The sequence below is a fragment of the Muscardinus avellanarius genome, assembly GCF_963383645.1.
Source record: "Muscardinus avellanarius genome assembly, chromosome: 10".
Lineage (NCBI taxonomy): Eukaryota > Metazoa > Chordata > Mammalia > Rodentia > Gliridae > Muscardinus > Muscardinus avellanarius.
The window spans coordinates 105,352,033-105,363,094 of record NC_137796.1 but is presented as its reverse complement, the minus strand read 5'-3'; positions in this window follow the sequence as shown (position 1 = coordinate 105,363,094).

The window sequence follows — 11,062 nt, the reverse complement described above, 5'->3', positions numbered from 1 at the left end:
TCCAAGAGCTCAGAACTGTTTCCTAAGTGGTACATAAGGCTGCTTAGTTAAGAGATTCATCTCCATAAAAAGCCGGTGTTCAGACGCACTGGGAATGTGTTCCTTAGAAATTAGACTCCTCAAGATCCCATTGCTCTTCTCTGGGGCTCTCCCCGGGGAGCAGAGGCTTTTCTCTGCAAGAAATTAAAGGCAGCAGCTCCATCTAGATCTAAGGAATAAATAGCTACAGGAGTGTGTGTGTGTGTGTGTGTGTGTGTGTGTGTGTGTGTGTGTGAATCCTGAGTTGGTCTTTGTGTTGGTTGTCTTCTTCCATCAAAAGGATTGATTATGTCAGCAACAGATGTCATTTCTTAAGCACAGGCAGCAAGACAGGAATCCCAATAAGTGCTTTTTCTTTAGACTCTCATTCAAATCTCACACTCCCTTTGAGGCACCTAGGAATTCAATCTTTTTTTTCGAAGACAAGTAAACTGAGGCACAGCGAACTAAGACACTTTCCCCCAAACCAAAGAGCTAATGAGTGCTAGATCAGGATGGAACCCAGGCATCTCAACACAGAACCCTGGTCTTAGCGTGCACGTATGCCTCTTCAAACAGGGTCCGTCCTTCTGAGATTGGTGTATGTCAGGTAGTCAAAGTCCTCTAGGTCCACCCATATTGTCAAACATGGTGGGATTCCCTTATTTTTAAAGTCTTCATGATATTTAATTCTATCTACACATTACATTTTCTTTATTCTTCTCTTTATCTGTTGATGAACATTTGAATTGTTTTCACCAGTTGGCAATGGTGAGTAATGATGTAATAAACCTGGGGATGCTAGAGTGAAGATTATAAATTACTAAAGATGGAAAATGAATAAAGATTTTTACAAGATGGACAGATATTCCATGTTCTTGGATAGGCAGAATAAATATAATTAAGATGGCCATTCTACTAAAAACAATCAATTCAATACAATACCTTTAAAATACTGTGGTCATTTTTACAGATCTAGAAACATCATTTATAAAATTTTATGGAAAAACAAAAGAACCAGGATATACAAAATATAAAAACCATGCTGGAGACATCACGATACATTACTTCAAATCATACTATAAAGTGATAGTAATAAAAACAGCATGGTATCGGCACAAAAACAGATACATTAGAACAATGGAACAGAACAGAAGACTCAGAAACAAAGCCTCCTATTTATAACCAGTTGATTTTTGACAAAAGATGCCAAATTAATACACTGGAGAAAAGACCCAGGATATACAAAGCATAAAAACCATGCTGGAGACATCACTCATGCTGGAGACAGCTTTTCCAACATTTGGTGTTGGGAAAACTGATTATCTATATGCAGAAGAATGAAATTAAACTTCAATATTTCACCCTGCAAAAATGTCATGTCACAATGGATCTAGAAACTAAAGCAAAAACTTTGAAACTGCTAGAAGAGGTCACACACCAACACAGAGGTACTGGTGGAGACTTCCAACATGGAAGACCAATGTGCCGACACATGGGTACTGGTAGAAACTTCCTCAAAAGATTTTTTTTGGGGCTTATACACCTGGAAGCAGTTGCTTCTACATCACCGTCTCTGCCTCACATGGCAGTTTTATTTTAAAATGTCCGACATGTTTTCCACAGCACCTGCACCACTGGACATTCCAACCAACAGTCCATGAGCATTCCAATTTCTCTACAGCCTCAGTGCCATTTGCTATCTTTTGTTTTGTTTTATTTTGATAATGGTCTTTCTAACAGACTTGAGGTATGCATATTCCCCTTATGTGATGTATTTAAAACAGTCAAACTCAGAGAAGCAGCAAGCTTAATGGTGGCTCTGTGGGGCTGGACTGGTGTTCAACAGGTGGAAGGTTTCAATTGTGCAAGAGGGAAGAGTGCTAGAGACCTGCCGCACAGCACCATGGCTGATTATCACTGCACTTGCGTTGTGTACTGAACATTTGTTAAGAGGGTAGAGCTCAGATTAAACGTTCTTGATGTAGCCCCCCCAACCCCATTCACCCCCAAACAACAAAGAGACAAAAAGAAACTTGTAGAGGTGAGAGACATGCTTGCTACTTCTATCCTGGTGACAGCACTCTGACTGTATGCACATGTCCAAACTCCCTGAAATGTGTGCATGAAAGATGAACTGGTTTTTGCATGCCAATTACACTTCAAGAAAGCTAGTTTTTGACTTCCGGGAAGATGGCGACGGAGGAAAGCGGCACTTACAAGTCCTGCTAACAGTCCAACTCTACTACCACAAAACCAGCGCCTTTCAGAGCCAGAAAACACCACCAGCAAAGAAATAAAAACGGTAAATACAAGGGACAGAGAAAAAGGGCTGGAAAAACAAGACACCGGAAAAAAACCAGCCCGAAGTGCCGCGCCCGCGCGGCGCGGAGCGGTCGGAGCAGCCGGAGCGGCCAGAGCCTCAGCGCAGATTGGGGGGAGCCACGGAGCGGAGCAGCCTGAGCAGCTGGAGCAGCCAGAGCCGCGTCGCGGAATGGCCGGAGCGGCCAGAGCCGTGGTGCAGAACAGCCACAGCCGCGGTGCAGAGCGGCCGGAGCGGCGCGGCCTACATCTCCCCTAGCAGCACCAGGCTCCAGAGAGGAGGGAGACTCAAAACAGAGCTCAAATCCAGAGAGGAGGTACTCTGGCCTCGCGGCCTAGGATGCAGAAGCAGCGTCTTACTGCTGGCGGCAGCGGCGACTTCACCGGATGGCCCTAGACCAACCCACTCAACCAGCCACCAGGTGCCTGAGAGGAGGGGTGGACAGCGAGCCGAGGTGAGCAGGTGCTGAACAGCCGGGCAGCAGTCAGCAGTTTTGTTGGTGCAGGGAACATCTAAAGTTCCCAAGGGCCGGGCACAGCACAACTGGCAAGGACTCAGAGCGGAGTTCAAAACCAGAGAAGAAATATGCCGCATCACGGCCGAGGGCGTGGCAGTGGTGCCATATTGCCAGTGGCGGCAGCAGCGAATCCACCGAGTTCACTACCGCTCCATCAGCACACTCAACAACCGTGAGTCAAATTGCGGCCCCTAGGGGAGAAATCCCAGTACTGCACTCCCAGGGACTTGCGCAGATAGTCTCCCTGGTTCGGAGATTTTAGCAGTGCAGCCCAGTGGGGGAGTGGCAGTGGCAGAGATATCATACCATAGTCACAACTCCCCACTGGAGAACGCCCAACTTGGCACCCCCCACGGTCTAAGCAGCCTTGATTGACTCCCTGGGTCTGAGACTTTGTGATACAACCCAGTAAATGAGTAGTGGTGACTGAGATACCACAGACTCGAGATCCAGAGCATCTTACGTGAACTCGTAGTGACTCAGGGAAGAACCCAGAGAAGGCACAAACTTCCAAAATCATGGGAAAGAGAAATAACAATGAGCAGTGAATGCCAACAACCCCACAACATCAGAATCTGATAACACAGAAATCCAAAGATCTCTAGAAGATCAAATTAGGAAAATAACTTTAGAAATAATAGAGGACTTTCGAAAAGAATTTAGAGAGAGTCAAAAAGAGATAAAGAATGCAATTAATAAAGTAAAGGCCTCAATTCAAAGTATAAACAACAGATTAGACCACATGGAGAATAGAATCTCACTTCTTGAAGATGATCATTCTAAAAATGAACGCATAGTTTCTAATTTAGAAAAAAAAAACCGACAGCAGGAATCTGACATTGAAGAAATATGGGCCCATTTCAAGAGAGCTAACCTAAGAATAATTGGAATAGAGGAGGGAAAAGAAGGTGAAACCAAAGGGATCAACAATCTCTTCAAGGAAGTAATAGCAGAAAATTTTCCAAACATAGAGCAAGAGGTCGATACACAGGTCCAGGAAACTTATAGAACTCCCTTTAGACAGGATCAGAGAAGAGGATCCCCACGTCACATAATTGTCAAAATGACTAATGTGGAAGCCAAGGAGAGAATCTTAAAAGCAACAAAAACAAAAGGCCACGTGACATACAGAGGCAAACCAATTAGAATCACTCCAGACTTCCCAAACCAAGTTATGAAAGCCAGAAGGGCTTGGAGTAACATATTCCAAACTCTGAAAGAAAACAACTTCCAGCCAAAAATTTCCTACCCAGCAAAAATATCCATCAAATTAGATGGGGAAATAAGAAGCTTCCATGACAAACAGCAACTGAAGGAATTTATGTCTTCAAAACCAGCGCTAGAGAAAATACTCAAGGAGATTAACTGCAAAGAGGAAATGGGTAATACACGCCAGAACCAAAGAAACAAGAATTCCCATCCAGCAGACAACTAAGCAAAGAAGAATAAACAGTATCTCAAACAGAAATAAGATCTTAACATGTTGGGAATTAAAAATTATCTCTCTATAATCACACTGAATGTAAATGGCCTCAACTCCCCAATAAAAAGACATAAAGTGGCAAAATGGATTAAAAGCCAGAATCCATCCATCTGCTGCTTACAAGAAACACACCTTACAAGTAAAGATAGGAACAAACTCAAGGTAAAGGGCTGGAGCAAGGTAATCCATGCTAATGGTACTCAAAGACAAGCAGGAGTAGCAACTATGATATCAGACAAGTTAGACTTCAAACCCAAACTTATTAGAAGAGACAAAGAAGGTCACATTTTACTGGTAAAAGGAATAGTCCAGCAAGAGGAAATAACAATAATCAACATCTATGCCCCAAACATAGGGGCAGCTACTTTCATAAATCAAACTCTTTGTGACATGAAGTCACACATAAATCCCAACACAATAATACTGGGAGACTTCAACACACCTCTCACAATACTAGACCGATCTTCCAGACAAAGGGTCAGTAAAGATGTCTCAGAACTAAAGAACACCATTAACCAAATGGACCTTTTGGACACATATAGAATATTTCACCCAACTACAGCAGAGTTTACATTTTTCTCAGCTGCTCATGGAACCTTCTCCAAAATAGATCACATCCTGGGACACAAAAGGAGCACTAGCAAATTTAAAAAATGTTACATACTTCCCAGTGTCATTTCAGACCATAATGGAATGAAACTAGAAATCAACTATAAGAAGACCCAGAGAAACAACATAAACATGTGGAGACTGAACACCACACTTCTGAATGAAGAATGGGTCATAGAAGATGTAAGAGGTGAAATCAAGAAATTTCTAGAAACAAATGAAAATAAAGATACAACATATCAAAACCTCTGGGACACTTTGAAGGCAGTATTAAGAGGAAAATTTATAGCACTGAGTGCTCACATAAGAAAAACAGAAAATCTTCAAATAAATAGCCTAACGACACACCTCAAAGCCCTTGAAAAGCAGGAACAATTGAATGCCAAAGCCAGCAGAAGACAGGAAATTATTAAAATTAGAGCAGAAATCAATGGAATAGAGAATAAAAAAACAATACAGAAAATCAACAAAACCAAAAGCTGGTTTCTTGAAAAAATTAACAAGATTGATAAACCACTAGCCAACCTAACTAAAAAAAAGAGAGAATCAACCCAAATTATGAAGATAAGGGATGAAAAAGGAGACATTACTACTGACAGCGTAGAAATCCAGAGGATTATCAGAAACTATTTTGAAAAACTATACTCCAACAAAATGGAAAATCTGGAGGAAATCGACAACTTCCTAGATAAATACAATCTTCCTAAACTGAGTCGAGAAGATATAGAACACTTAAACCAACCAATAACAATCAAAGAGATTGAAATAGCAATAAAGAGCTTACCATCAAAGAAAAGCCCAGGACCAGATGGTTTCCCAAGTGAATTCTATAAAACCTTCATAGGAGAACTAATCCCAATACTACTCAAACTATTTCGGGAAATAGAAAAAACCGGGACTCTCCCAAATACATTCTGTGAAGCCAACATCACACTAATACCCAAACTGAATAAAGACAGTTCAAGGAAGGAAAACTACAGGCCTATATCTCTGATGAACTTGGATGCAAAACTATTAAACAAAATACTAGCAACACGCATTCAAAACCACATCAAAAAAATCATTCACCACAACCAGGTAGGGTTCATCCCAGGGATGCAAGGCTGGTTCAATATACGAAAATCAATCCATGTAATTCATCATATAAACAGAATCAAAGACAAAAACCACATGATCATCTCAATAGATGCTGAAAAAGCATTTGATAAAATTCAACATCCATTTATGATAAAAACACTGCAGAGAATTGGAATAGAAGGAACATATCTCAACATTATTAAGGCAATCTACAATAAGCCCACTGCCAACATCATATTAAATGGGGAAAAACTTCAAGAATTCCCCCTAAAAACTGGAATGAGACAAGGATGTCCACTATCACCACTTCTCTTCAATATAGTACTAGAGACTCTAGCCAGAGCAATAAGGCAAGAAAAGGAAATCAAAGGAGTACAAATAGGAAAAGAAGAACTTAAGCTTTCACTATTTGCAGATGACATGATACTTTAGTTAGAAAACCCAACAAACTCAACCAAAAGGTTTATAGAACTGATCAACAAATTCAGCAAAGTATCTGGATACAAAATCAATCTTAAAAATCAGAAGCTTTCCTGTACACCAACCATAAATCCACTGAAAAAGAAATTCAGAAAACACTTCCACTCAGGATCTCCCACAAAAAAATAAAATACCTAGGAATAAATTTGACCAAGGAGGTAAAAGATCTCTACAAAGAAAATTATAAAACACTTAACAAAGAAATCAAAGAAGATCTTAGAAGATGGAAAGACCTTCCATGTTCATGGATTGGCAGAATAAATATCATTAAAATGGCCATCCTCCCAAAAGTGATCTACAGATTTAATGCAATGCCCATTAAACTACCAAGATCATTCCTCACAGACATAGAAAAATCAGTCCTTAAATTTATCTGGAATAACAAAAAGCCCAGAATAGCCAAGGTAGTTCTCAGCAACAAAAACCACGCAGGAGGAATCACAATACCTGACTTTAAAGTATACTACAAAGCCATTGTAATAAAAACAGCATGGTACTGGCAAAAGAACAGATATATAGACCAATGGAGCAGAATAGAAGACCCAGAAACAAGTCCACACACTTTCAGCCAATTGATATTTGACAAAGAGGCCAAAAACATACACTGGAAAAAAGATAGCCTCTTCAACAAATGGTGTTGGCAAAACTGGTTAACCATATGCAGAAAATTGGATGTTAATCCCACTTTTTCACCCTGTACAAAAGTCAACTCACGATGGATCAAAGACTTGGAAATTAAACCAGAGACTTTGAAGCTCCTTGAAGAGGGCATAGGTCCAACACTACAACACATAGGCACAGACAAACATTTCCTCAACAAGACCCCAAAGGCACAACAAATTAAAAGGAGAATCAATACATGGGATTGCATGAAACTGAAGAGCTTCTGTTCAGCAAAGGAAACTATCAAGAATCTCAATCGAGAGCCAACAGAATGGGAGAAGATTTTTGCCACCTACACCACCAATAGAGGACTAATATCTAGAATATACAGAGAACTCAAGAAACTCAACACTAAGAAAACAAAGCATCCAATAACAAAATGGGCAAATGAACTAAATAGACACTTCACAAAAGAAGAAATTCAAATGGCCAATAAATGCATGAAAAAATGCTCAACATCACTGGCAATCAGAGAGATGCAAATCAAAACTACCCTGAGATTTCACCTAACTCCAACTAGAATGGCCATCATTCAAAACACAAACAACAACAGATGCTGGCGAGGATGTGGAGAAGTGGGAACTCTAAGACATTGTTGGTGGGATTGCAAATTAGTGCAACCACTTTGGAAAACAGTATGGAGAATCCTCAGAAGAATGGGAACAAATCTACGATTTGATCCAGCAATACCACTGTTGGGTATCTACCCAAAAGAAAAGAAACCAAACTACCAAACAAATGCATGTGTATCTATGTTTATAGCTGCACAATTCACCATAGCCAAACTAGGGAACCAGCCAAGATGTCCATCAACAGATGAATGGATTACAAAACTGTGGGATATGTACACAATGGAATTTTACTCAGCCATAAAAAAAAACTCAATTACATCATTTTCAGGGAAATGGATGGAACTGGAGGACATTATGCTAAGTGAGATTAGTCAGGCACAAAAAATAAGAAATCAGATGCTTTCCCTAATATGTGAGAGTTAGGGAGAAAAGAGGAGCAAACAAGACAACCTAAAGGAGGAGAAATGAGGGGGGAAGAGGAAAATCTCTAAAGCTCACAATGTACTTAAACATATCGAAGTCAATCACTAAGCCAAGCAAGGGAGGGACGGACGGGGAGGGAATGGGGTGGGATTTGGGTAGGGGTTAAATCAGCGATGAGTACATGTTTGTACACACAAGTTTTTTACCCCAATAAGTTGTATGAATATAATGCACCAATAAAAAAAATTAAAAAAAAGAAAGCTAGGTTTTTAAACTGGCCTCTTCATAATGATTATATTTTTGTCCAACCCCCTTGTTTGAAAAAAAGAGGCAACCATTACTGAGAGAGGAGATAAGATTTGCCTACGCCACAGAGAAGCAGACAGAGACCCAAAAGAGAGCGAAGACTGGGACCCAAGCCTCAGGACCCAGAGCTTTCCTCCACATACCAACTTCTAAACTTCCAGCAGATGGGTGCACCATCTGAGGGAAGCTTCCTAGATTCCTCCTGACCACAGTGAGCCCCTTTTCTTCTGTGATTCATTCCCTCCATGCCATAAAGGGCAGACTGCAGGTCCTCAGCCTCCCATTTGGGATTCTAGCTCATTTTAGACTCAGGATCTCTCCTTCCTGCGAGGACTATCCATAACTGCTGACCTTTTTCTTCTCATGAGCATTTCATTCTCCAAAGATGAACAGAGACAAGGTTCTGGATCAGGGGCAGTGGTAGTGAGGAGAGACCCTTAAAGACTTTGGGGCTCAGCCATGTGCTCCAGTTGCAAACACCGGTGTGTGTGGGGGGGGGTGTTACTGGGTGACTCAGGGAGCTGCCAGGAACTTAGTGCTTTGGAGCAGAACTAGAACATTCACATTCCATCTTCTCACTGCATAATACACCCTAGATCTCAATTAGCAACCGCAATGATCAGACCAGGCTCAAGGAAGAAGGATGGTCAACTCGTGAGCTACAAGAACTTGGGTACCAAGTTTGTACTTTGACTTTCCTATCTCTGGAATGAAGATAAAACTGGCACATACCTTTCAGTGTTATGTTGGGGTTCAGTAAGGATATACTTAGTCTCGGGCTTGGCTGAAATGTAATGAGTAATGAATACTGACATTTATTTTCGCAATAGCATGAACAATTTCAGACTTTAGTGGAAGCATACATGAAGCTGCTTGGAGGAACAGGCCTCTTTTATCTTCATCTCCTGTACTGTGCTAGCACCCAGTGCTTGGCAGCATGGCATCATGAGAAAATGGGATCCTTCTTTCCAGTATTTAAAAATTATATTTGTCTGCAGAGTGACTTTATGAGAAGTGTGTGTATCCTTGCATTTTACAACTAGGATATTCTTCTCCCACCTGCTGCTTGGGCTTAATAAAAGCATGATGTAACAGGATTATATTTGGACCAGCTGAGTAAGAATTTAACTTTTAAGAATAAACCCAGCATCCTGGAGCATCTTCCTCAGAGCACAAAGGGACTGCAGCCTGCCACACCTGCTCCAGCTGGCCTCCACCTCCTCCCCGACCTGCTCTAGTTTCCAGCTATTGGGAGACAGACACAAGTGTAATGCATCTTCCCAGGTAATTCATAGCTCCAGGGTAGAAAAACAAAAATACAAATTCAGAATATGAGCCGGAACCAGGCATGAGGGTGCACGCTTGTAATCCCAGCATTCAGGAGGCTGAGACAGGAGGATGGCAGTTCATAAACAGCCTCAACTACTTAGTGAGGCCCTTTGCAACTTACTGAGATGCTGTTTCAAAATAAGGAAGGAAAAAAAATAGGGTTGGGGGTGTATCTCAGAGGTAGAATGCCCCTGGGTTCCATCCCCAAGACCACACACACACACACACACACACACACACACACACACACACAAATATATATGAGCCGGGTGCAGTGGTGGAAACAGGAAGATCTCAGATTCAAGGCCAGCCTCAGCAACTTAGAAAGATGCTGTTTCAAAACAAAAATAAAAAGATAAAAAGGGCTGGGAGTATAGCTCAGATGTAGACTTCTCCTAGATTCAATCCACAACATCACAAAACAAATACATTCAGAAAGTGGTGCAAGTTTACAGAAACCTACAATTGAAACAGAGTTATAGTCAGCATGCCTGTAATTCCAGCTACTTGGGAGGCTGAGGCAGAGGTCTCTCAAGTTCAAGGCCAGTAGGGGTAATTTAACAGGACCTCGTCTCAAAATAAAAAATAAAAAGGGCTGGGGATATAGCTCTGTTGTAGAGTGCCCCTGGGTTCAATCCCCAGTACTGAAGATAAAAAAAAGAAATTATATGTCAATTAAAAATGGAATAAAATGTAAAGGAAAACAATTAGAAATAAGCTCAGATTGCAAACTTCAGATCCACCAGGAGTCCAAGGCCCCTGTCAGATCTGACAAGTGGAATGTTTGTGTTATCTGGATGATAAGATTTCTTTTGTTCCTCCTACTGCCAAATTAATTGTTTTAGAATCCCCTGCTATGACAAGAGTTCTCCGCTGGCTTGTAAATTTTAGATAACATAGCTCTTCAAAGACCACGTCCATCTTGAAAAAAATCACAGGCTGAGAAAAGACCACTGGAGAAGATGGTGTAGAAATCCGTTCCTGTGCTTCCCTTGTTCTGTGGTGACAGGCAGGCTGAAATAAAATGGTCATAATTTTGTGCTTATTCAACTTGGCCAAGCTTTTCCGTCTCAGCTTAGAACGTGGCCATCTGATCCCCACAGCACGGGGGACACCTTAGGGTCTCTTAAAACCTCGCAAATGTTCTTTGTGTTATTTGAGGTGTCCACAGAGCAGCAATGGGAGGAATTCCAGTTACCATAATATTCAGGAATAAGGGCCTGGGGCTGCATCCTCCATCACCCCTCAGTAGGATTTCCAGG